This window comes from Pipistrellus hanaki (assembly GCF_964339955.1).
Source record: "Pipistrellus hanaki genome assembly, chromosome: 2".
NCBI lineage: Eukaryota > Metazoa > Chordata > Mammalia > Chiroptera > Vespertilionidae > Pipistrellus > Pipistrellus hanaki.
This window is the reverse complement of record NC_140504.1, coordinates 64618580-64646553: the sequence shown is the minus strand read 5'-3', so window position 1 is coordinate 64646553 and position 27974 is coordinate 64618580. Positions and strand designations below refer to the sequence as shown.

Sequence of the window (27974 nt, the reverse complement as noted above, 5' to 3'; positions counted from 1 at the left end):
GGAGAATGTCCTAAATGACCCTGAGCCCAGGGTAGACAGTCCGGCCCAAGAGAAAAGGGAGAAGGCTGGCTGTCGCGCAGCACCTTCAACTCTGGTGTTCTATCGCAGGGTCCCGTTGCGGAGGCCGCTGGACAGGGGGTTCAGGTGCCTGGCCTGCTGCCACGTCTTTGCTAGCCTAGAGGCCCTTCAGCAGCATGTGGAGCATGGGGTCCAGGAGGGCTTCAGCTGCCATGTGTTTCATCAAGCCATGGCCCGTCTGAAGTACAAAAAGCTTAAGAGGAAGAAGAAGAAATTAATGAAGGCAACATTAAGTTGCCAGGAGGAAAAATAATTTGACACAAAGACAAACTTCTACATCTAAACAGATTGTTTTCAGCCCCTAAAAGAGAGGAAGTGAAGCAGGTTAGACTCCATGAGGAGGCTTCATTCCCTTCAGCAGACACAGTATCCAACCTTTTTTCCATTTCTAGCACCACCATCTCTGCGACCACACCACCAATCTGAGCAGACAGCCGCTTTTAATTCTAAGACTGAGAGACCAGAAGGCAGACCACACCATCCCAGATACTGCCTTACCCTCTTTCCTACTCTATTGATTATACCCACACATATAGCATCCATAAACACATGATTGATGCAAAAGAGTGTAGACACTACAGGATTTAATAGTACAGATCCTAATACCCCTCCCCTGCACTGACTCCCACATTTCCATGAAATTGGTCTCTTTAAACAATTTTACATATTTTTCTAAAACCATTTCTTTAAATGAAGGTATACTTCTATACAACATCTCCCTATAACATATTCATCTGCACAGTTATTTGGCCTGAAGACAGATATTATTGAGAGAGAATAAGGTACTGCACAGATGGAACAAAAAACAACTATAATCCACCCCTTACCTTCTACTGAGGACACACAGGTGCATATTGACTTCTTTTTTTTTTAATCAATCTTTATTGTTCATATTATTACAAAAGTCCCTCATTCCCCCCCCCCCCCACCAGGTTCCCACCCCACCCCCTGCCTTTTTCCCACCCCCCATTGTCCCCATCCATAGGTGCACAGTTTATGTTCAGTCTCCTCCCGCATCCACCACTCCCCTTCCCCCCCCAACACTCCACTCTCCTCCTGTATCTCCGATTCTATTATAATCAACAGTTAATACTGTTCCTCAGGTTTTTTAATTTCCTTGGTTTTTTTTAAATTAATAAACTTTTATATTTTTAAGAATAAATTTTAAAATCTAATAATTTTAAACCTTGTTTTTTCTGCTCTGGGAACTGAGAAACAAACTTGTTTACATGTAAACTTGCCCTTGGGCTATCAAAAGGTGTAGCCATTCAAATGTAAATGAACACATTGTTTAAAGATAGCTGCTGGCTGGAATTGGATTACCTGTTCTGGGTGGGAAGGGCTTGTCCTCCCCTTTCTCCATTAAAATTAAGGTGTTAGCTTTAAAACCTCTTTTTGGCAAGAGACCTTAAACTTTCAGAACTTTAAAATTTTCAGGTAGCAAATCAATTACTTAGCATTTTCTCAAATCAATAATATCTCCACATTCCCAAGGATACACTTTAAACAAAAGACACATCCAAATAGATCAACCAACCTCATCCAGACCCCACATAAGGCACTCACAGATCAACACACCAACACTACAACAACTCAAATACATCCAGATCTAAGCCTTCATCACTTGATTCAGCAGACCCTCAAGTTCCCCCAAAAGTTTCCAGCCATGTCTGAGAAGCAGTCCTGGGGCATGGGCAGGTGAGGAGCGAGCTGTCCCAGACCCGGCTGCTCCGGGTCTGGCCGCTGTTGCTCTGGGTCTGGCCTCTGTTGCTCCAGGCCTGGCTACCGTTGTTCCATGCCCAGCTACTCTGGGCCTGGCTGCTGCTGCTCCGGGCCTAGCTGCTCCCGACCTGGCTGCTCCTCGCCCAGCTGCTCTGGGCCTGGCTGCTGCTGCTCCGGACCCGGCTGCTCCGGGCCTAGATGCTGCTGCTCTGGACCTAGCTGCTCCCGACCTGGCTGTTCCCGACCTGGCTGCTCCGCGCCCAGCTGCTCCGGGCCTGGCTGCTCCCAACCTGACCACTCCTGACCCGGCTGCTCTGGGTCCGGCTGCTCCGGGCCCAGTTTCCGCTGCTCCGCGCCCAGCTGCTTCGGGCCTGGTCGCTGCTGCTCCGAGCCTGGCTGCACCGGGCCTGGCTGCTGCTGCTCTGGGCCTGGCTGCTCCCAACCTGGCTGCTCTTAGCCCGCATATTGACTTTTTATACATACATATTCCTGGGGAAGGATGGAGCACAAAATGAGTAGTTTCAAAATCTTCTGATATGTATAATATACAGGTGTCCAAAGTGTCATAGTGAGTATTTAAGCTTAATAACTTTAGAAGGGTAAAAGCTACCAACCAAAAAAAAAAAAAAAAAAAAAAAAATGCTACCAACCTGTGAAAAACAATTTGCATGTTTAATTATTTGCATGCTTTTACACTTATTTCACTTCACTCGTTTTTATTTTTTATTCTTTGTGTGTCTGGCATCTGCAGAGGCTCATATACAAACAAAAAATAAAATTGAAAAATAATTATTAAAAACTCACAAAACTATATAGGAGAAGGAAAATTAAAATAGTTTTTTTTTGTTTTGTTTTGTTATTGAATTTATTAAATTGACATCCTCCTTCCTCCTATCTAATAAAAGACTAATATGCAAATTTACCATCACTCAACTACACCCACCAGCCATGCCCACCAGCCATACCCACCAGCCAATCAGAGTGAGTATGTAATTTAACCCCAACCAACATGGCTGCGCCACAGAGAGCAGGAGGGAGGCTTGGGTTTCCCTGGTAATGGAGGAAGCCGAGCTTTCCACACACGCTGGTGGGCCCAGGTCTTCATTCAAGGGTACAAAGTTTCAATTATAGAAGATACATAAATTCCAATAGAAATGGCTGCTGCCATGGAGCGAACAGGAGGCTTGGCTCTGCTCCAGGCTACAAAGTTTCAATTGTAAAAGATAAATAAATTCCATATACCAGGGCCTCTGCTTGGGTCACCAGGAGAGCATGGCTGGCCTGCAAACCACCACAGGCCCCTCTCCCAGGCCACCCCACATCCAAAGGGAATCCCCACCCTGATCCTGGACACCCTTCAGGGCAAACCAGCTGGCCCCCACCCATGCACCCAGGCCTCTCTCTACATTAATAAAATAGAAAAATGCTAATTGACTGTACCTTCACTATGCCCACAGCCAACCAGGAGTGATATACAAATTAATCCAACAAAGATGGAGGATAATTTGCATATGCAGGAGTAATGAGCTGTGTCTGACACTGCTGCTGGGTCCAGGTCACCATCTGGGTCCTGTAGGCCTGGTGGGCAACGACTCACACCACCTGCGGAGTCCAGCCTGCCATTGATAATGGCACAGGCCAGGCAGACAGTGCCTGATACTGCTCTCAAAGTTCAGGCCACCATCGGGGACCCAGTAGGCTTGGCAGGCATTGCCTCATGCTGCCTGTGGGGTCCAGGTTGCCATTAGGGTGCAGGCAAGCCAAGAAGAAAGTACCTGAAGCTGCCCATGGGGTCCAGGAAACCATTGGTAACTGGGGGGCAGCACCTGTCGCCACCTGTAGGGTCTAAGCCGCCATCCTGGACTGGGCAGACATGGTAGACAGCACCTGAAGCCACCTGCAGGGTCCAGGTCACCATCGGGGGTTCAGGCAAGCCGGGAAGACAGTGCCTGATGCTTCCTGCTGGGTCCAGGCAGCCATTGGTAACTGGGCAGGCCTGGGGGGAAGGGCCGGACACAGCCCACAGGGTCCAGGCAGCCACTTGGGTCTGGGTAGGCCAGGCAGGTTGAGCCTGATGCTGTTCACTAGGTCGAAGCCGCCATCGGGGACCCAGGTAGGCAGGAGTGGCCAGGGTCTCTGGAATCACTGTCTGCTGCAGGCCTCCTGTGGACACAGGTGGAGCAGGCCGGGGTTGAACATTTTAATGAATATGGGATGCCTGTGCCCCAGCCCACCGTCCCGGTACCTGGTGAGGAGAAGGCAATGGGCAGTTAGCAGGCACCAGGGCTTGGAAGGGACTGGGAGCAACCTACAGGCATGCTACCAGGAAGAGGTGCTGAACCATGATGATGCAGAGGGCTGGCTGATAAAGGCGTGAAAAGGTGCAGAGGAAGCGGCTCTTGCTGGTGTTGAGTTTGAAAAGCACATCAGACAGCCTGATGGACTAAATAGCCTTTCTGAAGAAAGTGCATGAAGAGATGATCACCAAGCTGTAGGTGCAGATCCAGTATGCTCAGATCTCCGTGGAGATGGACATGTTCTCCAAGTCCAACCTCTCTGCAGTGCTCAAGGACATTGGCACCCAGTAGGAGAAGCTGGCTGCCAAGGACATGCAGAATGCAGAAAAATGGTAGAAGAGCTGCTCACCATGCTGACCTAGAGCACTGCCAAGAACACCTACAGGGTTTGCACCACCAAGGAGGAAGTGTCTGAAAGCCACCACCTGCTCAAGGCCAAGACCCTGGAGATCAAAGCATGCCTGGGCACAAACTAAGCTCTGGGAAAGCAGCTGCAAGAGCTGGAGGATGAGCAGAATTCTAATGTTAGTGCTATACAGGACACAATCAACAAATTAGAAAATAAGTTGAGAACTACAGAGAGTGAAATGGCATGATATCTAAAAGAATACTAGAACCTCCTCAATGTAACTTTGGACATTGACATTGCAGCTTACAGGAAACTCTTAGAAGGTGAGGAGACCCAGCTCAGATTCACCAGCGTGGGAAGCACAGCCAGTGGCTACTCCCAGAGTTCCCAGGTCTTTGGTGATCTGCCTACGGTGTTTACAGACTAGCTCCTGCTTGATGTTTGCTTGTTCATTCCCTTCTTAATACACCAGCAACGTCCAGGAGAAGCAGATCTAGGTGGAGAAGACCATTAGGAAACTAAAGATGAGCCACCTTTGAAGAAGAAGCTGAAGAGGAGGAGACGGAGAAGGAAGAGGCTGAGGAAGAGGAAAGAGAGGAAGAGGAAGAAGTGCCAAGGAAGAATTTGATGATGCAAAGGAGGAAGAATGTGAAGGTGAAGGAGAAGATGCCCAAGAAGCTGAGAATGAGGAGAAAGATGCCGGTGCTGGGGAGGAGCAAGCAACCAAGAAAAGATTGAGCCCTCCTTTCCGTAATTATTTCAGGAATACCTCCTGGAACCAGGTCAACCCCACCACCAACCAAGCCATTGAGTTTCTGATACTATATGAATTAAGAAGTCAATATATATAATATTCTGAGGTGACTCAGGTTGGACATTAAATGTGCTATGACTTTTCTTTTTATGCAGAGTATCTGTTTGCTTGCAGAGTGGCTTCCTGGCTTGCTGCCAGCCTGTGCGTAGTCCACACTTATGAGTTCGGGATCTATGACAATGTGAATGATTCAGATGCTTACAATAAAAACACATGAATACACGAGTTCACTAATGTTAATGTTAAACTTCATGGAAAAAATAGTCCTTTGAGTCTCTGGTGGTTAGAAATTAAAGACCTCAAATCATGTGTGATAAACAGTAAATAAAGTTACTGAATGAAAAAAAAAATACACTAGAGACCAGGAAACATTCAAAGAACTGGGGAAACATTTCCAAATCAGAGTGTATATTATTGCTACAAATATAGTATTTCCTACTACCTACAACATGTACAATGTAATGTGTTATAATAGATGCCTTCCTATCGCATGAATTATGTATTCTCATAGAGTAATATTGGTACATATGTTATAGTTATGGCAGTATGTCATATCCTATCTATATTAATAAAAGGGTAATATACTAATTACCCTTTTATTAATATAGAGACCTTCCAGAGACCTTCATGCGACCTTCCAGGTGTCCTTCCGGACAAAGCCATGGTGGTAGAGCTGAGGCAGAGGTGGTTAGGGGTGATCAGGTTGGCAGGAGATTAGGGGAAAGTTGGGGGAGAGCAGACCAGCAGAGGCGACCAGTTGTGGGTGAGTAGGCTGGCAAGGGGGTGCAATTGGGGGCAGCAGGCCAGAAGGCAGAGTGATTAGGGGCGATCAAGCAGGCAGGCAGATGAGCGGTTAGAAGCCAGCAGTCCTGGATTGTGAGGGTGCAGTCGGACATTCCTTGAGGGGTCCCAAATTGGAGAGGGTGCAGGCTGGGCTGAGAAACACCACCCCATGCACGAATTTTGTGCATCGGGCCTCTAGTGATAAATAATATACAATGGACTCTGTGATGAGTAACTATACAAATTAGGTGTGTTTCTTTATTCCGTTATTAGATGTCTTTTTACTCCAGCTAATGCAGAAGCTGAGTTGTTCAAACTACCTAAGATTCCCATTCCAGGCTCTAGATTGAATTACTTAAATTTTGAATTTTTTAAAAATTATTATTATTGTTTTCATTTCTTTATTGATTGTTAAAATGTAGCATTCACAATGGGAATGCACCAGTCTGGATTAGTTCAGATGAGAAACAAAGTAATAAAACAAAAATTTGCTGTTTCCTGACTGAGCAGTTTTGTTTAGCTATTTTTCAGCAATTCATAGTTTTGGGGGGAAATGAAATGACAAATTCATAACTACATATTGTTAAAAACTTTATATTTATATGTAGAGTCTTCAATTATAATTTTTCTTTATAATAACATTATGAGAAAGAAAGGGTAAGTATTTGTACCAGCATTTTATAGATAAGGGGGTTGAATTGCTGAGAGATTGTGACAAAGTAAAAGGTAACTAATCTTTTTCCCCCCTCATTTTTTAATTGTTTAAAATATTACATACTAAGCACCTGTTGCTGGAATATTCCTGCAAGACTTCCAGAGGGCTTCCCTCCTGCCACCCCCTCCTCTTCTGACCCCCCACCTCTCCTGCTGCGGTGGGCAGAACTGGCAAGATGGGCGGGGCGAGCCCTGCCTGCTCCACCAGGCCGGCGGCCACTGCAGCCACTGTCTCTGTGGCCGCACCTTGTCCCTGCAAGCGCTGCCAGTGCTTTCCCTCCAGCAGTCGCAGCCGCCTTGCTTTCCACTTTCCCTCCCTCCTTCTATGCTGTTTTCAGTCATACTTCTCCCTCCCTCTGAGTATGCAAATCAACAGCCACCTTCACTGGGTTAATTTGCATACTCGCTCTGATTGGCTGGGGGGAGAGGCAGGTGGGGGTGGCTCAGTGAAGTGGAGTGATGGTTAATTCGCATATTACCCTATTATTATGTTAGATAGTAGTACATATGTTTCCTTTTTCCCCCCCTATTGACCTTCCCCCAGGCTTCCCTACCCCCTGTCCCATGCCCTCATCCTACCCCACAGTGTCTTGTGTCCATTAGTTGTTCTTATATGCATGCATACAAGTCCTTTGGTTGATCTCTCTCCTCTCCTCCCCAGCCTTCCCATTATAATTTGACAGTCTGTTTGATGCTTTTCTGCCTCTGTATCTATCTTTTTGTTCATTAGGTTATAATTTTCTTTATTTTCCATAAATGAGTGAGATCATATGGTATTTTTCTTTCATTGCCTGGCTTATTTCACTTAACATTATGATCTCCAGTTCCATCCAAGCTGCTGCAAATGATAAGAATTCCTTCTTTTTTATAGCAGCCTAGTATTCCATTGTGTAGATGTGCCATAGTTTGCTAATCTACTCATCTGTTAATGGACATTTAGGCTGTTTCCAAATCTTAGCTATAGTGAATTGTGTTGCTATGAACATAGGGGTGCATATATCCTTTCTGACTGGTGTTTCTAGTTTCTTGGGGTATATTCCTAGAAATGGGATTGCTGGGTCAAATGGGAGCTTTTTTGAAGAAACTCCATACTCTTCTCCACAGTGGCTGCAAAGGGTAACTAATCTTTAGACTGCCAGTCTCTGGCCCCAAACTCTAATTATGGTCTATATGATAATGCTATTTAAAATATGGAGTTGGCTATATATATGCCCATCATTTTGTACAGATTTAACAAATTATATAAATTTAATAGGTTATAAAGACATATTACTATTTGATGACAATTTATATATGCACTTTCTATCTTAATTTTTTTTTTATTATTTAAGTCCTTTGAAACTGTTCTTTCTTACCTAAATTTCTAACTCAGATGAATTTTGTATTTTTCTCAGCCTGAAGGCATTTGTAGGTTTATAAGAATGTGGATTCATATATATAATAGATTTCTATAACAGTTGTATTTTAGACTTTGAGTAGCTTATTCCCAAGCATTTCTGTAAGATTGTTGTAAATGTTTTCTTTAATATTACCCCTAGAGAGTATCCCATGCCTTGTTAATTGAGATTTTATTGTTAGCTTTGTACTAGAAGCAGATATTGTTCCTTATGTATTGTACAGGGTCATCAGTTTATATATTAAGCTCCATTTGTTACACTGACCTGATCATGGTATCTTTCATATTTTTCAGCTAATGAATATGATTTTGTCTTTCCCAAATAATTACACATATTATACAGATATAACAGGTTGCAAAGACACAAAAATTTACCTTTGAGACATGACAGGTTTGCATTACTATTCTTTCTCCTCAAAACTAACACTGCAAAAAGATTAAAAAATAAAACACATTTTTTCCCTCCTGTATAAATTGTATGTCTCAGAGGAGCTCATGGATGCTTTAAAGATTTTTACAACAATATTCTCGTGATGTAAATATTTTTTTTATTATCATCAACAAATATTGATTGAACTTTTATTAAGCTAGGAAGGCAGGAGGCAAAGATGTTTAATGTTGTATAAGCCTCAAGTCTTCTATACTCCATATGCTAGATGGAGTATAGAAGACTTACTAATAAGAGATAAATAAAAATGCAAATATGCTAAGTATATTGAGCATTGCTCATGTTATAGAAGCACAACTACTTAAAAATTTTCTAAGTAGGAAATGTCACTGATGTGAACTATGCTATTGGCCAGAGCAAAAGCATGCCAACCCAGCATGCCAACAACAGATGGTGTTGATGGCCTCTTATAAAAAGCATTTGGCTCTACAAATAGATGGGGTTTTAAATGGCCTTTCTGATCCTAATGATTGTAAGTATATGTAAATGCCAAAATAATTCAGCAAAGAATTCAAAAGATTGAAGTAGTTGGAGAATATGGGACTTAAGATACACTTTAATGAAAGAGTTAGACATATTAATAGACAGCAGGAAAAGGGAATGAAGTGAATAAGGAAAAGGAGATAAAAATGTGAATGACCACTTAGGAAATACTAAGTAGACTCACTCTTTAGGGTTAAGTGTAGTGTTGCTTTAGATGTTTAATATATTACATATCCCATGACCAGATAGATAAAGGGCAGATTGAAAGTTTGAAAGTAGAGAGTTATGTATGCAAAAAATGTGTTAAATGTATGAGATCTGTTACTGAGAGAAGGTGGAAATCAAGACAACCAGTTTTAGGTGAGAGAGAAAAGGAACTGCATTTAATTAAGCATCTACTATGTGATGTTTATTGTGGTAGATGCTTAAAATATGGTTCTTCATTTGACTTCAGAAACTATTGTAAAAACGTAGGATGATCTACATTCATGGGATAATATTAAAGGGAATGAAAAGGAAAAATAAGTGTGTGTGTTTTTTAAAATTTATTTTTCAACTAGAGGCTCAATGCATGAAAATTCATGCACTGGAGGTGGGTCCCTCAGCCCGGCATGCCCCTCTCACAGTCTGGGAGCCCTCAGGGGTGAGAGGCGACCTGATCATCAGGCAAAGGTGATACCCCCTTAACACCTCTGCTGCTGCCACTGCCGGCTGTGCAAGCCTCAGCTGGCCCTGGTTGCCTGAGCCTTGGGCAGCCCTGGGCGACTGGGCAGCTACCATCCAAGGCTTGCCTGCACCTTGGGCGTTGGCTGGGCAGCTGCCATCTGAGGTTTGCCTGTACCTCAGGACAGCCCTGGGCAGCTGCTGGCTTGGGGAGATTGGGGGACTCTGGAGGTAGGTGTGCAGAGTGGCTGGGTTTGCCTGGGGGCAGGCCCAGCCTTGCCTCACACCTGCTGCCCCAGCATGGCTGAGGGGACTGGGCGCCACCATCTTGTGACTTTGGGCACTACCATCTTTGAGGGCATGGCAATTAATTAGCATATTCACTCCTTATTGGCTATGGGTGCTGCCATATTTGAGGACATGACAGTTAATTAGCATATTTGCCCCTTATTGGCTGCGGGCTCCACAATCTTTTGCAATGGTGTGATGGTCAATTAGCATATTCCCTCTTTATTAGATAGAATTACAGTTTATATTGAATACTATTTTGTATTAGTTTCAGATTTATAGCAGAGTAGTTAGGTAATCATATACTTTACAAAATGATTCCCCTGATAAATCAAGTAATCACCTGCACTGTATATAGTGTTATGACACAAGTATTGACTATATTCCCTGTGTTGTACTTTACATCCATGTGACTACCAGTTTGTATTTCACAATTCCTTCACCTTTTTATTCAGTTCCCCAAACCTCTTCCCCTCTGGCAGCCATCAGTATGTTTTCTGTCCCTATGAATCTTTCTATTTTATTGTTGTTGTTGCTCATTCACTTTGCTCTTTAGATTCCACATATAAATAAAATAATATGGTATTTATAAAAAAAAAAAGGAACAGTTTTAATCTGACAGGACTTGATTCTTATACTAAGGGGTAAATTGAGTATGGGTCAAAAGTATCTTAATGTTTTTGAACTGAGTTTAGAGATACCAACATTCAGGAATTGGGAGGAGGAAGGAAAATTGTGATTCCAAAGATAAAGAGCTTGAACTAAAGAAAGAGAATGGAATACACAGAATAATAGAAACCAAGGAATGACAAAGTTTTAATAATAAAGAGCCCCGTTTATAATTTGGGTCCCCCTGTTTCCAGTGCTATTATCTATTCAATTACTAGTATGGTTTCTGGGGTTTGAAATAAGTGTTTCTTTCACCTATAAACTTAGCTCCTTAGAGAGAAAAATGGTGGGTCATGACTCTTTTGACAGATTCTGGTTTTCCTTTTTAACTTTCAGGAAAAAAAATCTTTAAATCATTACTATAAAACAACAAAACATTAACAGTCTCATAGAAGTATTCATTAGCATTATATATGGGTGCTCTTTTCCAAGAAACTCTTTCTAATTTTTCTTCTCTCTCCCTGTATTTGCTTTCTTTTGTTTTCTTTCTTTCTTCTTCTTCTTCTTTTTTTTTTTTTTACTCAAAAGATCATTATTTTATTGATTTTAAAACAATAAAAGCTTTTAAAGGTCAAACATGTTCTAAATTTGTATTTATGTACCCCTAACCCTCTTTCATTTAGTAGTGGAATGAATGGTATTTGGAGATAATAAATTTACACAAAAAATATTATCTTTACACCTAGTATTTTGGAGGTCCCATACTCCTTTTGAGTGGTTCCTAAACTGTAGCTATATCTGATATCTATTTAAAAGGTTTCTTAAGGTTATACAAATCTGTTTTTTTTTTCTTCTGTTTGTATGTTTGTGTGTTTCATGTTCTATATGAATAAAATTTTTGTGCTGGGTAAATGATTCCCCCTTTATAGTTTCATTCATTTCACAGATGTCATAGAGGAAAAATAAAGACTAAATTCACATTTATAATTAAATTGGCTTTAAATTAGTCTCTTTGCTTAATTTCTTGCTCTCAATTCCTGGGAAATAGTCAATGAAAAAACAAGAAGGCAGAATAAAAAAAATACCCCAACACTTGGTTATTTGGATAACATGAGATAATGGTATCTTGGTTACTGCCTTATATCCCCAACTGTGCCATTTAGTACTCTGAAATCACACACTCCAATTAATACACACTGAGAGGAGAGTGAAGAGCAAAATCACAAAATCTGGGTAATCTCAGGGTAATGTCATCAATGAATCTCCACTGCAAATTTCACTGTTCTAGCTAAAATAGTTTCTTGTTTCAACAATGAGGAAGATGCTTTTCATAGTAAGGCCTCATTCAAGGATGAAGGACTAATGTAAACCTATTATTTAAGTTAATGTAGTTTGTCTTTAATCAAATATATTTGAGCTAAACATGATGGGAAATTTAATTTTAAAACCTATTCCTGTATAGTTTTAGCATCAGACATATTGTCTTAAGATAATAAATTTATTAAATGGCTTCTTTCTAACATTTGTGATATGATTTATTATTGAAAAGAGATCCCTCAAAAAGTGAGACAATGGGGAAATTGAAGCTATAGTTATTGTACTAGTATGTCATTAATAAAACATTATTTCACATATTGGAAAATACCAAATTTTATTTATTAGTCATTATCTTTAATTGTGCACACATAGCAAGTGAATGCCCAGATTTATGAAATGCAATTTGAAAATGTATGTTTACTATTGTAATTGAATACATAAAGTGGATTTTCCTGTACTTTTGTCTATGATTGCAAAACAAAGCAACAGACTTAGTGTGAACACTGACCTACAGTCAAATTCCACAAGGGCTGGAAGAGAGAGTTTGTGGAATGCAAACCAACTGCACACATTCATAGCATGGCAATATATATTAGAACTATTAGAATATATATCCAGTACCCATCTGACACCATACATAGAAATTATATTATTAATGACTAGATTCCCTATGCTGCACTTTATGCTTAATTTCTAAATAATGATAAGGAGGGATATTTCTAAATTTGTCCAGAGAATAAATGGGATAAAAGAGGATAGAATATGATCTTTTTTTGTTTTTTAAATATTTGTGTATCAAAGTGGTTGAAAAATAATACTTGGCGTATAGAGAACATTCAATAAATATTTACTCAATAATTGGTTGTTAATGACTTAAGCTTTCTGAATTCTGCTTTCTGGTGATTAGCTTTAGTATTCCTCAATGTATTAATTTTATTAATAATTTAGAGTAGACTATGAAACCTGGAATAAGAAATATAGTATAAAAAAAGCAATGGGACTTTTTTGGGGGAGTAAAGCTGTAGTACACAATTCTATTTAAGTCTAAGCATTAAGGTTTGGGAAAGACCATATATATAAGAATGGAGAGAACAAAAAACTATAAGCTTGGAAACTACAATGCTTATGAGAGCAATAACATTTATGGTTGAATTTATGCATTAGAACATTGGTTTCTAGAATCACTTAGTTGTTCATCTGTAAAACAAATGAAAATTTTGTCACTCTGGCTGGCATTGGGCAAAGTCAGCTTGGGGCTATGCTACCTTGGCACCCAACTTCCTCTATGACAATCAGAGAGGGGCTCTGAAGTGCCATGTGTAAAGATAACTTAGAAATAAGCTAAGTGGGTTTCACAGAAACACAAATATTTGTTGAATAAATGACTGTGTGAGTACATAAATAGGCTCATGAGAGATTACTTGGTGAGATTATTATGACCTAGAATAATATTAAAAGGTTTTGTTGAGGAGATGGGACATAAAATAAAAAAGTATAAGATAGGTAATATTTTTAAAATATATTTTTAAACGTTTTAAAAATAATTTTTTCAATTTTACTTGACAAACATTATTATATTAGTTTCAGGTATACAACATAGTGATTGTACATTTATATAACTTATGATATGGTCACCCCAATGGGTCTAGTACCCACCTGACACCATAAATAATTATTACATTTTAACGACTAGATTCCCTATGCTGTACTTTACATCCCTGTGACTAATTTTATAACTTCCAATTTGTACTTTTTAATCCTGTCATCTTCTTTTTTATCTATCCTCCCAAACCCCCCTCCCATCTGGCAACCATAAGTTTGTTCTCTGTATCTATGAGTTTGTTTTTAGATTCCATACATAATTGAAATCATGTGGTATCTGTCTTTCAGTGACTGCTTTATTTCATGCTAGCCTCTAGGTCCATTTTTGTTGTCCCAAATGGATAGATTTTATTCTTCTTAATGGCTGAGTAATATTCCATTGTATATATGGTGTATGTATATATGTCTTCATCATAGACATGGATGGACACTTAAGTTGCTCCCACATCTTAGATATTGTAAATAAAGCTACAATTAATATAGAAATGCATATATCTTTTTTAAATTTGTATTTTGGGTTTCTTCATATAAGTATCCAGAATACCAAGAGGTGGAATTACTGGGACATATGGTAGCTCTATTTTTATTATTATTTATTTCTTAAAAATATATTTTATTGACTTTTTACAGAGAGGAAGGGAGAGGGATAGAGAGTTAGAAACATCGATGAGAGAGAAACATCAATCAGCTGCCTCCTGCACACCCCCTACTAGGGATGTGCCCACAACCAAGGTACATGCCCTTTACCCAAATCAAACCTGGGACCCTTGAATCTGCAGGCCAATGCTCTATCCACTGAACCAAACCGGTTTCGGCATGGTAGTTCTATTTTTATTTTTTTGAGGAACCACCACACTATTTTCTTTTCTTTAAAAACATTTTTAAAATTAATTTCATAGAGAGGAAGGGATGGGGAGAGGTAGAAACATTAATGATGAGAGAATCATCAATTGGCTGCTTCCTGCACCTCCCGTGTTGAAGATCAAGCTCCCAACCAGAGAGTTGTGCACTGACTGGGAATTGAACCACTTATCACTTGGTTCATGGGTAGACTCTCAACCACTGAGCCATACCAGCTGGCTCATACTGTTTTCTATAGTGGCTGCATCAGTTTACAATTCCACCAACAGTGCATGAGGTTCCCTTTTCTTTAAAATCTTGCCAACACTTATTTGTTGACTTATTTATGATAGCCATTCTGCCAGATGTGAGGTGATATCTCATTGTGGTTTTAATTTGCATTTCTGTGATGATTAGTGACTCTGAACATCTTTTCATATATCTATTGTCCATTTTTATGTTCTACTAGTATTTGGAGAAATGTCTATTCATGTCCTCTGCCAATTTAAAAATCAGATTGTTTTTCTGGTGTTAAGTTGCATGAGTATCTTCTATATTTTGACATTAACTCATTATTGGATGTATTGTTGGCAAATATTTTCTTCCATTCAATAAGTTTATGGTTTTCTTTATTGTGCAAAAATTTTTAGTTTGATGTACTCCCAGTTTTATTTCCCTTGCCTAAGGAGACATATCCAAAAAAAGTATTCCTAAGAGTGATGTAAAAGAGTTTACTGTTATGCTTCTTTCTAGGAATTTGTTGGTTTCTTACATCTTACATTTATTTCTTGAATGTAACTGTCCAAATTTCCCAACACCATTTATTGAAGAGAGTGTCTTTGCCTCATTGTAAATTCTAGACTCTTTTGTCATATAGGCATTATTTTACTTCTGGGGTCTCTATTTCTTTTTTTATTTATTTAATATATTTTATTGATTTTCTACAGAGAGGAAGGGAGAGAGATAGAGAGCTAGAAACGTTGATGAGAGAGAAACATCGACCAACTGTCTCTTGCACACCCCCTACCGGGGATGTGCCCACAACCAATGTACATGCCCTTGCCTGGAATCAAACCTGGGACCTTTCAGTCCGCAGACTGACGCTCTACCACTGAGCCAAACTGGCTTTGGCTGGGGTCTCTATTCTGTTCTATTGATCTATGTGTCTGTTTTTATGCCAGTACCATGATGTTTTATTAATATAGCCTTGTAATATAGTTTGATATCAGGTACTGTGATACCTCCAACATTGTTCTTCTTTCTTAAGATTTCTGTGGTTTTTCATGGTCTTTTGTGATTCCATACAAATTTTAAAATGTCTTGTTCTATTTCTGTAAAAATGCCTTTGGCATTTTGATAAGGTTTGCATTGGGTAGTTTAGACATTTTAATGATGTTACTTCTTTCTATTTATGAACACAATGTGTAGGATTTGAGAATGATATGAGAATGTTCTAGGAAGATATAAAATAAGAATAAAAACATGGATTATAAATGTTATATATGCAGGCATCATTGTAGATCAAGATCTGAATTATGTTTTGGGTTGGGCAACTGAGAAGTAGAATTGAAATGATGATATAGTATTTGGAGTGTGACTTAGTTTGCTCAGGTTGCTGTAATAAAATACCAGAGACTGGGTGGCTTAAACAACAGACATTTATTTCTCACAATTCTGGAGGCTTGGAAGTTCAAGGTCAAGGCATTGGAAGCTCCAGTGTCTGGTAGTAACCTGCTTCCTGGTGTGAATATCTGTCTTCTCATTGTATCCTCATAAGGCATGGAATACAAAAAGAATGCTCTCCTCTGTCTCTTCTTATAAGGGTACTGATCCTATCATGTGGGCTTCACCCTCATGACCTATCTCCCTGGGTCCATCTCCAAATACCATCTCATAGGGGATTATGGTTTCAAGTTATAAATTTGGAGAGCAGGAACAGCCATTTAGTCTATAACAGAAGGTCTTGAACAGAGAGTTTAGAGAGTGTGTTCTATTTTGAAACTGATGGTGGATGTTTTTTGGAGAACCAAGTAGTAGTTAAAAAGTAATATGATTACAGAAGTACTGTAGTGGGATTAATGTGCTTTTGGATACAAGGCTAATTAGTAAAAGGACTGAATAGATCTGAACTAAGGATACATGTGAAGAGTGATAATAAAAACTCAGGAATGGGTTATTGAATACCAAAATTGGAGTCATGGCAATGGGAAAACCATTTAGGGGAGAAAATCAGGCATATATATGATGGCTGAATTCAGTTACTTACATTTGGTCACAGGTTAGAAACTTGACAGTGAATTTCTGCTGAATATTTTCTAAGGTGCAAAAACAACTTTGTGATGTGATAGTGAAATACAGTGGCTGTGGCTCCTCTCCCCTGCCAGATGGTTCAGTTTGTTGCAGCTGTAAATCACCATATAAATACCTGGCAACAGGAAACTGGTGTTAGACACAAATTGTGTAAAACTGAAACAGAGGACATATGGTATTATTGAGAAATAAATATAAACAATTTAACAGAAAGAGAATTTGGCACAAATACATTAATTGGAAATTAATTCACTTGCATGGATCATCTATTGTGCGCATATCTAATTATACTGCCAGAGATTAACACTCACTTTAAAAGACCAACCATAACATTTACACTTGACAGAGATATAGTTCTCTTCAATTTTATGGATTTAATATATGAAGTCATTTTAATATATTTTATTGATTTTTCACAGAGAGGAGGAGAGAGGGATAGAAAGTTAGAAACATCGATGAGAGAGAACCATCGATCAGCTGCCTCTTGCACACCCCCTACAGGGGATGTGCCCGCAACCAAGGTACATGCCCTTGCCGGAATCGAACCCGGTACCTTTCAGTCCGCAGGCCGACGCTCTATCCACTGAGCCAAACCGGTCCAGGCTATATGAAGTCATTTTAAATGTTAGTGGCAAATTGCTGCAATTGGAAAACTATATTCCTATAAATTTTCACCAGAAAAAAATGGTTACTGGTAATTTTAAGATGTTATAGCCATTCAATTTTACCTGATATGAATATCATAGGACAGCAGAAGGTGGTAAACTTTTCCATAGCAAATATCTTGCTATCCTAAAATTCAGAAAATACTATCTATCTATACTAATAAAAGGGTAATATACAAATTGGCCCTTACAGTAACAACTGACCAGCAGGCTGCGTGGGGTGACCAGGCTGGCAGGAGCGGCAGTGAGGGGTGACCAGGCCTGCAGAGGGGGGCAGCGAGGGGTATCTAAGTCAGTGGGAAGGGCAGTTGTGTGTGACCAGGCCAGCAGGGATAGAAGTTGGGGATGACTAGGCTGGAGGGGGAAAAGGCGGGCAGTTGGGGGTAACCAGGACAGCAGGCAGAGACAGTTAGGGGCAAACAGGCTGGCAGGGGTGGGCAGTTAGGGGCGATTAGGCTGGCAGGCAGAGGTGGTTAGGGCTGATCAGGCCAGCAGGGGGGCAGTTGGAGGTGACCAGGCCCACAGGCAGAGGCAGTTAGGGGCAACAAGCTTGGCAAAGGGGGCTGTTAGGGGTGACCAGGCTGGAAGGGGGGCAATTAGGGGAGATCAGGCTGGCAGGGAGAGGTGGTTATGGGCAATCAGAAAGGCAGGCAGGTGAGCAATTAGGAGCCAGTGGTCCTGGATTGTGAGAGGGATGTCCGACTGCCGGTTTTTGCCTGATCAGGCCAAAACCGGCAGTCGGACATCCCTTGAGGGGTCCTGGATTGGAGAGGATCCAAGCTGGGCTGAGGGGACCCTCCCCCCCTCCCCCACATGCATGAATTTTATGCACCGAGCCTCTAGTAATGCATAAATATCAAAGGGTATACTATACATTTTTTTTTTTTACTGTAATATTTAACCAATGTCTTTATTGCCATCAGTAGAGCATATATTTCAACTCTTGGGTTGGAATCTAAGGCAATATAATTTCTGAATAGTTTAAACTGAAAATGAAGTGATGACATTTGTTTAAGGGGATAAATGAACAGGGATAAATGTGCACTAAATCTATGGACATGTGAATGTGCTCAGAATTGTATAATTTTTATCACAATGTACGACTTCCCTTATGAATAGCTCTGGAGGATCCCCATTGCTGGCTCATGAGGCTGTTAAAGACTAAAAATGGGGAGGGAAAGAGAGAGAGAGAGAACATTCCATGATATATCCTACAGAAGGGCTGAAGGTCAAGGTGTAAAGGGCTAGTTTTTATGCCTTAGTATGAACATCCCTCTGAACTCCAACATTCTAGAGTTATAATATGGCTGTCTCCCATTCATGTTTTTGCTTCATAATCCCCATATTTTTCAGGGTTTGGAAGATAAGGCCAAGAATTTATTTTATTTTATTTTATTTTTAACTCTCAGGTTTTCTGTGAGAAAAAAGTTAAGAGGAACAAAAAGTGAAGCCAACTTAAAGCTGGGTTGGGAAGGATGCCAAGCCTGGCTTTGGTGTCTCCTAACCTCTCATTTGTTGATTTTCTATGATCCCTCAGTTTGTCTTTTTCCCAATATTTTTGGACTGAATTGTGTCCCCATCAAATTCCTATGTTAAACTACTATGCTTCAGTATCTGAAAATGTGACTGCATCTGGAGATGGGCCTTTAAAGTGGTAAATAAGGTCAAATGCAGCTATTTAGATGGGCTCTATAAAATTTGGTTTCATTATAAAAAAATAAAATTGGATGCACAGAAAGAAACACAAGAGGTGGTACGTGTACAGTGGGATAACCATGTAAAGAAGAAGTAAGAGTTGACCATCTACAAGCCTAGAAGAAAGTTCTCACAGGAAACCTACCCTTGATTTTGGACTTCCAATCTCCAGAACTGTGAAAAAATAAAGTTATGTTATTTAAGCCACCCAGGATATGGGATTTTGTTATGGCTGCACTAGCATACTAATATACCAATGTTTTCATGAAACTCAAGGTACCCCTATGATTGCCTCATTTATGCCATCATTATCTTCCCACTAATGGGAAGTTATTCTGCTGGATATAAAGTGTTACTTCATTAAGCTAATTTATGGTAAAATAATCAAAGCACAGAGTTTTATCATTATCAAATTGCCTAATAGCCTATATAATTTTTTGGAGAATTTTATACTACTTCCTTTAGCTTTTTAAAAATTAAAAAAATGCTAGTTTAAATTCTTATTTTAAATTTAAATTCTTTATTGTTTAAAGTATACATATGTATCCCCCTCACCCCCTACCATTGATCTTTCCCTGGACATTCCCACCCCCTAGGGCAAATTCTCACTGCCCCAATGTTTGTGTCCATTGGTTATGCTTATATGCATGCAACAAGTCCTTTGTTTGATCTCTAATTCCCCCATTCTCCTGACTACTCCATGAAATTAGACAGTCTGTTCAGTGTTACCTTATATCTGGATCTATTTTTGTTCAACAGTTTATATTGTTCATTATATCCCACATATGAGTGAGATCATGTGATATTTATCTTTCTCTGACTGGCTTATTTCACTTAGCATAATACTCTCAAGTTCCATCCATGCTGCTGCAAATGATAAAATTTCCTTCTTTATTATAGCCGCATAGTATTCCATTGTGTAGATGTACCACAGTTTTTTTAATCCACACATCTGCTGATGGTCACTTAGGCTTTTTCCAAATCTTAGCTTTTATAAACTGTTCTGCTAAGAACATAGGGGTACATATATTCTTTCTGATTGGTATCTCTAGTTTCTTGGGCTATATTCCTAAAAGTGGGATTACTGAGTCAAATGGAAGTTCCATTTATAGTTTTTTGAGGAAACTCTATACTGTTCTCCACAGTGGCTGCACCAGTCTGCATTACCACCAGCAGTGCATGAGGGTTCCTTTTTTTTTTTTTTTTTTTTTTCCAAATCCTCGCCAGCACTTGTCAGTTGTTGATTTGTTGATGATAGCCATTCTGACTGGTGTGAGATGGACCCTCATTGTCATTTTGATTTGCATTTCTCAGATGATTAGTGTCTTTGAGCATGTTTTCATATGTCTTTTAGCCTTCCTTATGTCTTCTCTCAGAAATTATCTATTTAGGTCCATTGCTCATTTTTTGATTGGGTTGTTTATCTTCCTTTTGTTAAGTTGTATAAATTTCCTGTAAATGTTGGAGAATAAACCCTTAACAGAGATAACATTGGCAAATATGTTCTCCCATGCATTTTTCTTGTTGTTTTGTTAATGTTTTCTTTTTCTATACAGAAGCTTTTTATTTTGATGTAGTTCCATTTGTTTATTTTCTCTTTAGTTTCCATTGCCCTAGGAGTATATCAGTGAAGATATTGCTTTTGGCATATATCAGAGATTTTGATCTAATATTTTTATGGTTTCCCATCTTATGTTTAAGTCTTTTATCCATTTTGAGTTTATTTTTTTGTATGGTGTAAGTTGGTGGTCTAGTTTCATTTTATTTTAACATGGGTATGACCAAATTTCCCAGCACCATTTATTGAAGAGACTGTCTTAAGTCCATTGTGTGTTCTTGCCTCCTTTGTCAAATATTAATTGAGCATAGTGGTTTGGGTCAATTTCTGGGTTCTCTATTGTATTCCATTAATCTATATGTCTGTTCTTATGCCAGTATCAGGCAGTTTTGAGAACAGTGGCTTTATAATACATCTTGATATCTGGTATTGAGATTCCTACTTTGTTCTCTCTCAGGATCACTGAAGCTATTTGAGGTCTTATTTTATTCCAAATAAATTTTTGTAGAGTTCTTTCTATATCTGTGTAATATATTGTTGGTGCTATAATTGGGAGTGCATTGAATATATAGATTGCTTTGGGTAGGATGGACATTTTAATGAAGTTGATTCTACCAATTTATGAACACGGTATGTTCTTCCATCTGTTTATGTCTTGCTCTACCTCTTTTTTCAATGTCCTGTCGTTTTCTGAGTAGAGGTCTTTTACCTCCTTATTTAAGTTTATTCCTAGGTATCTTAATTTTTTTGTGCAATCCTACCTAAGAAAAGAGTGATATGCAAATTAACCATCACTCTGCTCCACAAGCCATGCTCACCAACTAGAGCGAGTATGCAAATAAACCCAACCAAGATGGCTACAGCCACAGAGAACAGAAGGAGACGTTTCTCTAGCAACCGAAGAAGCCAAGCTTTCTGCCTGCCCTTGCTGGCCTAAGCCTCCATTCAAGGCTACAAAGTTTCAATTATAGAAGGTAAACAAATCCAAACAGAAACAGCTGTTGTCACTGAGGAGCAGGAAGTTTGGCTCCACTCCAGGCTACAAAGATTCAATTGTAGAAAATAAATATATCCCAGATACCAGGACCTCCACTTGGGTCACTGGGGTGTGTGATCAGCCTGCAAACCACCACAAGCCCCTCACTCGGGCCACCCCATGCCCAAAGGGAACCCCCACCCTAATCCGGGAAAAATCAGCTGGCCCTCACCCGTGCACCAGGCCTCTATTCTATCTAATAAAATAGTAATATGCAGATTGACCATCACTCCAACACACAATATGGCTGCCCCCATGTAGTCAAAGATCCTGCCCCTATGTGAACACAAGATGGCCAGCAGGAGAGGACAGTTGGGAGGGATAGGCCTGAAAGGGAGGGCAGTTGTGGGTGATCAGGCAAGGAGGGGAGGGCAGTTGGGAGGCACCAGGCCTGCAAGGGAGGGCAGTTGAGAGGGACCAGGCCTGCAAGGGAAGGTGGTTGAACCCTGCAGGGGAGACCATTTAGGGGTGACCAGGCTGGCAGAGGAGGGAAGTTGTGGGAAAACGGGCTGGCAGGGGAGCAGTTAAAGATCAATCAGGCTGGCATGGGAGTGGTTAGGGAATTATCAGGCTGGCAGGTAGAAGCAGTTAGGGGCAATCAGGAAGGCAGGAGACAGTAGTACTGGATTGTGAGAGGATGTCTGACTGCCTGTTTAGGCCCAATACTACTGGGCAGTCAGACATCCCTCAAGGGGTCCCAGATTGAAGAGGGTGCAAGCTGGGCTGAGGGACAACCCCACTCCCTTCGTCCCTGTGCACAAAATTCATGCCCCTTAACCTAGCCTTTACCTTCTCCAATCCAGAACTCTTCAGGGGATGCCAGTCTTCCAGTAGTTGGACATCTCTCTCACAATCTTGAATTGCTGCTTCCTAACTTCTCACAGGCCTGCCTGCCTGATCACCCCTAACCGCCTCTGCCTGCTGGCCTGGTTGCTCACAACTGCTTCCCCTCTCCCCCACCAGCCTGGCCATGCCACGCAGCCTGCTGCTCAGTTGTTTGGCCACCCCTCACCAAACTCCCCTGCTGGCCTGGTCACCCCACATAGCCTGCTGCTCAGTCCTTTGGTCATCCCTCACTAAACCCCCTGCCAGCCTGGTCACCCCACGTAGCCTGTTCAGTTGTCTGTTTGATTGTGATGGTTGCTTAGGCTTTTATATAGATAGATACTTACTTGAGTGTAGTATAGTTTAATCTACTGCCCTGCATCTTCCAGTCTGAAAAAGCATAACATTCCTTTTAATTCTGAGACATTTTTGAAAAATTTCTTGTATTTTTTCTTCATTTTCTATGTTCTTTTTTAAAATGAAGATCTAAATGTTTATTAATGACTATAGAATGTAAAATTATAGAGTTTGCTATGTAATTTTTAATATTCAAATATTAGACCTACTGAACTCGTTGTTCTAATCATTTTTGTAAATGTTCTTTTTTTATCCTTTTGCTCTTCTTTATGAGAATTTTACTCAATTTTGTCTTTCAACACTTCTACTGAATTTTTCACTTCTGTAATTATATGTTTAATTTCAAAGAGCTATTTTGTCACTTTTTGTTTTTGTTTTTTTGTTTTGGGAATGCTCCTAACAGCACTGTTTCAATCTTTATGGGTGCAATAGATTATTTTTAAAATCTCTTTAAATATAGTAATTATTTTTGCATTTTATTCTCTTTGTATAGTTCCCCCAGGTTGTTATTTTTTGCATGAGAGGCTTTACTCAGATGTTGGTAATTTTATTTGCTGATCCCATTTAACAGTAGGGGCCCGAAAAGCCATTTAAAAGGTCTGAGGTGAAGTTTGGGTTTGTGCACCCTGAGTTTTAATGTAGGTGATATGGTTGGATATTTTTGGACTGAATCTCCAGTATTAGTATCTTCCAAGCATTTCCTTTTAAGTAGTCAGACTCTCCAAAGATGACCCTTTGAAACTTCTCCATGGAAGTGTAGTAGGTCTAGCAATTGATGATGTTTTGAGACTTGAATAGAAAGAGTGGATAGAGGTCTAAGAATCCAGTAAACATTTAGTGCTTAATCTCTCTATTTTTGGTATTATACTTCTATCTTCAACTATTTTTGGTACCCTTCCAAAATTAGAGATTCTGTCTTTCCTCTAAAAGCCATCCTGCTTCTTTTGGGATATATTTTTAAATAATAATTTTAAAATATGTTTTTATTGATTTTTTTACAGTGAGAGAAAGGGGGAGAGAGAGAGAGAGAGAGAGAGAGAGAGAGAGAGAGAGAGAGAGAGAAACATCCATTGGTTCCCTCCTTCACACACCCTAGTGGGGATTAGAAACCACAACCTGGGTATGTGCCTTGACCAGGAAAGGAACTAGAGACTTTTTGGTTCATGGGATGACACTATAACCAATTGAGTCACACTAGCCAGGGTTTGAATCATCATATTTAAAGTTAAATGGTAAAAAAAAAAATAAAAAAATAAAAATAAATAAAGTTAACTGGCGCCAGGAATTCCAAAGCCTTTGGAGGATTCTATTGAGTTAATTAGATTTATTTTTGGCATTATCCTCTACTATTTCTCAGGTAGTTTATGTTATTACAACTAATCTATCTATTCTAAATTTTTGCTGTTATTACCTCCTATTCTTCCATCTTCTCTTATGTCTTAAAGTCTCTGTTATATTTTTTAGAGGGTTTTGAGAAGAAAGCAAATTAGTTTTTGCATGAGAGGTTTTTCCACTCTAATACTAGAAATGTCAATATTTATTTGTTATATATTTCTCTCATATTATATTGCATATATTTCTGTATGCTACCTTTAATTCATTTTTAAGAGGTGAAAATGAGATAAAATAAATAGACTACCTCAATTAGAGTTCTAGCTGCATCTAAACTCTTCATCATATAAAACTAATCTTTTGGTTTAGTACTACATTATGAAAATGTGAATTTTTAATAACTTAATTCTTTGAAACTCCTCTTATTTCCAGCTTTTTTAAGCACACACCAGGAACTCCTTTTATGTATCCTCAATGACAACAGTTCCTACTACATTCATCCTGGAGCTGACTTTCCTAAAGTACATGTCTATGTGCCTAGCAGCACTTCATTTTTAGTCAGGAAAATCAACTTTCCTCCTGGAAAAATTCCAGGGAGTGGAATGAAAGTATACTCTAGATTTGGTTGTGCCAAAGTATACCTTTGAGATAGGAGCTATTTTGAAACAATAGGAATTTGATTGCATTAGGAAATGACATGAGTTTAGTTGATTTTTAAAAAGTCCTTTTTAAGTGTGCTGTCACTAACTACCAGAGGTCTGGTCTTTCTCTTAGCATTCTGTGGGGGGAGGTCCCCTCCTTTATTAATTAATATATTATATATGTGTTCTTATATCCTCATTGTCCCTCCATCCCCCTGCTCCTGCCCTCATGCCCCTGTTGTCTGTGTCCATTAGTTATGCTTATATGCATGCATACAAGTCCTTTGGTTGATCACTCCCCCTCCCCCCACCCTCCCTGCCTTCCCTCTGAGTTTTGAGAGTCTGATTGATGCTTCTCTGTCTCTGGATCTCTGTTCTTGTTCTTTAGTTTATGTTCATTATATTCCACAAATGAGTGAGATCATGTGATATTTATCTTTCTCCAACTGACTTATTTTGCTTAGCATAATGCTCTCCAGGTCCATCCATGCTGTTGCAAATGGTAAGAGTTCCTTCCTTTTTTCAGCAGCATAACATTCTGTTGTGTAGATGTACCATGCTTTTCTAACCCACTCATCTGCTCATGGGATCGCTGTTTTCAAATTTTAGCCATGGTAAATTGTGCTGCTATGAACAGAGGAGTGCATAAAACCTTTCTGATTGGTATTTTTAGTTTCTTGGGATATATTCCTAGAAGTGGGTGTGTGAGGAGTTTTTAGACAAATGACACATCATCTGTGCAGTGAGGTGCATATTGTGCTGAGCAGTCTCAGGTCAGTCAAGTGTTAGGAAATTTCCTAGAGATGCTCCATATTCAAAGGAAAAAATATTTCTGAGAAGTTCATCTTTAATCATGACTGACCCTCTCATAGTTTTATTTAATCAAAGATAATGTATATAAAGACATTTATAAGCAGAAAGCACCACACAATTTTTATTCTTTTCTTACATTTATTGTTTTCTATGCTGAACTTTGAAACATGTTCTCAGTTATGTACATTATGTTAAAAAGCTATATTTGAAAAGGAAATGAAAATATATTTTAGTTAATAGGTTCTGTCAATCGGTTCTTTAAAATTCTGCTTTTAAGATACATGGTGGTCTAGACTCCTGTTGACATCTGCATCAAAGTGGTCGTGAATGAGTTAGAAAAAGCAGGAAACACACATCTGGGCTTTCAGATCTCCTCTCATCTGAAATGTGAGTTTTTGAATGAAAGAAACTTAGGCAAATTTTTATCCACAAGTACCAAACAATGAATCAAGATGAACACAAACATTTAAGATTTTGCTACATTTATCTGGACAGCAGTTACTTGGATAAACAATCACCACCAGTGGGTGTCCTGGGGGGATGAAATAATTTCAACATCCTATATAGGGTATTTTTTAGCTTTAATGGAATACTTCTGGCGAGGGTCCAGTGGTATTTTATTTAAGTTTTATTTTAATCTCACAGTTACTAATAATGTTGAGCATCCTTCTTGCATCTGCATCTACAAACCATCTAAATATTTTCTTTAGTGAAGTATCTGTTAAAAAAATTTTACCCATTATTTTTTGACTATTTGTTTATCTTCTACTTATTGCTTATAAGAGTTCTTCATATATTCTAGATACAGCCCTTTATAAGATGCATGTTTATATTTTATCCTAGTTTGTAGCTTGCTTTTACATTTTCTTGTCAGTGTCTTTGAAGATTAAAGTATTTTAATTTTGATAAAGTTCACAATCTTTTAAAAGACTTTTGCTTCCTATTTTAAAAATCTTTGCCTAATACAAGGTTACTATCAAGTTTCCTCCCTCCCCCCCTTTAAGTGTTACATTTTATATTTAGGTTTCAAATTATTTTTTTAATTTAATAAATCTTTATTGTTCAGATTATTATAATTGTTCCTCTTCTCCCCCATAGCTCTCCTCCACCAGATTCCTACTCCACCCTCTGCCCTTACATATCCCCCACTGTCCTCAGTATGCTTTTTATCCAGTCTCTTCCTGCACCCCCTCACCTTTTCCCCCAAGAATTTTCTGCCCACTCCTTTTCTATGCCACTGATTCTATTATATTCACCAGTTAATACTGTTCATCAGATTTTTATTCACTTGGTTTTTAGATTCACTTGTTGATAGATATGTATTTGTTGTTCATAATTTTTATCTTTACTTTTTTCTTCTTCTTCCTCTTTTAAAAAAATACCTTTCAGCATTTCATCTAATACTGATATGGTGGTGATGAACTCCTTTAGCTTTTTCTTATCTGTGAAGCTCTTTATCTGACCTTCAATTCTGAATGATAGCTTTGTTAAGTTGAGTAATCTTGGTTGTAGTTTCTTGCTATTCATCACTGAATATTTCTTGCCATCCCTGTCTTGCCATTCCTGTCTGGCATAGTTTCTGTTGAGAAATGAGCTGACAGTCGAATGGGTGCTCCCTTGTAGGTAACTAACTGTTTTTCTCTTGCTACTTTTAATATTCTCTTTTTGTTTTTTGCCCTTGGCATTTTAATTATGATGTGTTTTGATGTGGTCCTCTTTGGATTCCTTTTGTTTGGGGTTCTGTGTGCTTCCTGGACTTGTAAGTCTAATTCTTTCACCAGGTAGGGGAAGTTTTCGGTCATTGTTTCTTCAAATAGGTTTTCAGTATCTTGCTCTGAAAGATACTGAAAACCTATTTGGCACCCCCATAATTCTTTTTTTTTTTTTTTTTTTTTTTTTTTTTTGTATTATAAAACTTTACATTTTATTTTTTTTATTTTTTTTTTTTTTTAATATATTTTATTGATTTTTTTTTTTTTGCCCCCCACCCTCCCTCCCACACATCCCCTCCCTCCCCAGAGTTTTGTGTCCATTGGTTATACTTATATGCATGTATAAAAGTCCTTCGGTTGATCTATTATCTCCCCCAGATCTTCCTCCCCTCCCCGCTGTAATTTGACAGTCTACTTGTTGATTTACTGTCTCTATATCTATCTTTTGGTTCATCAGTTTATAATGCTCTTTGTTATCCACAAATGAGTGAGGTCATGTGGTGTTTCTCTTTCATTGATTGGCTTATTTCACTCAGCATGATGTTCTCCAGTTCCATCCAGTTTGCTGCAAATGATGAGAATTCCTTATTTTTTATGGCCGCATAGTATTCCATTGTGTAGATGTAC

The 27974-nt window shown here is 39.2% G+C and overlaps 2 long non-coding RNA genes across 2 annotated transcripts in view; one reads left to right on the top strand and one right to left on the bottom strand.

Moving 5' to 3' along the window:
• LOC311617602 overlaps positions 1-27586 on the bottom strand; it is a 146662-nt gene extending 119076 nt beyond the window's left edge. Inside the window, exon 1 of the long non-coding RNA XR_014794137.1 lies at positions 27552-27586. This is a non-coding gene — a long non-coding RNA (uncharacterized lncRNA). The remainder of the gene's footprint in view (positions 1-27551) is intronic.
• LOC311617601 overlaps positions 1-27974 on the top strand; it is a 1043820-nt gene that overhangs the window by 119037 nt on the left and 896809 nt on the right. The gene's annotated exons all lie outside the window — the stretch shown is intronic.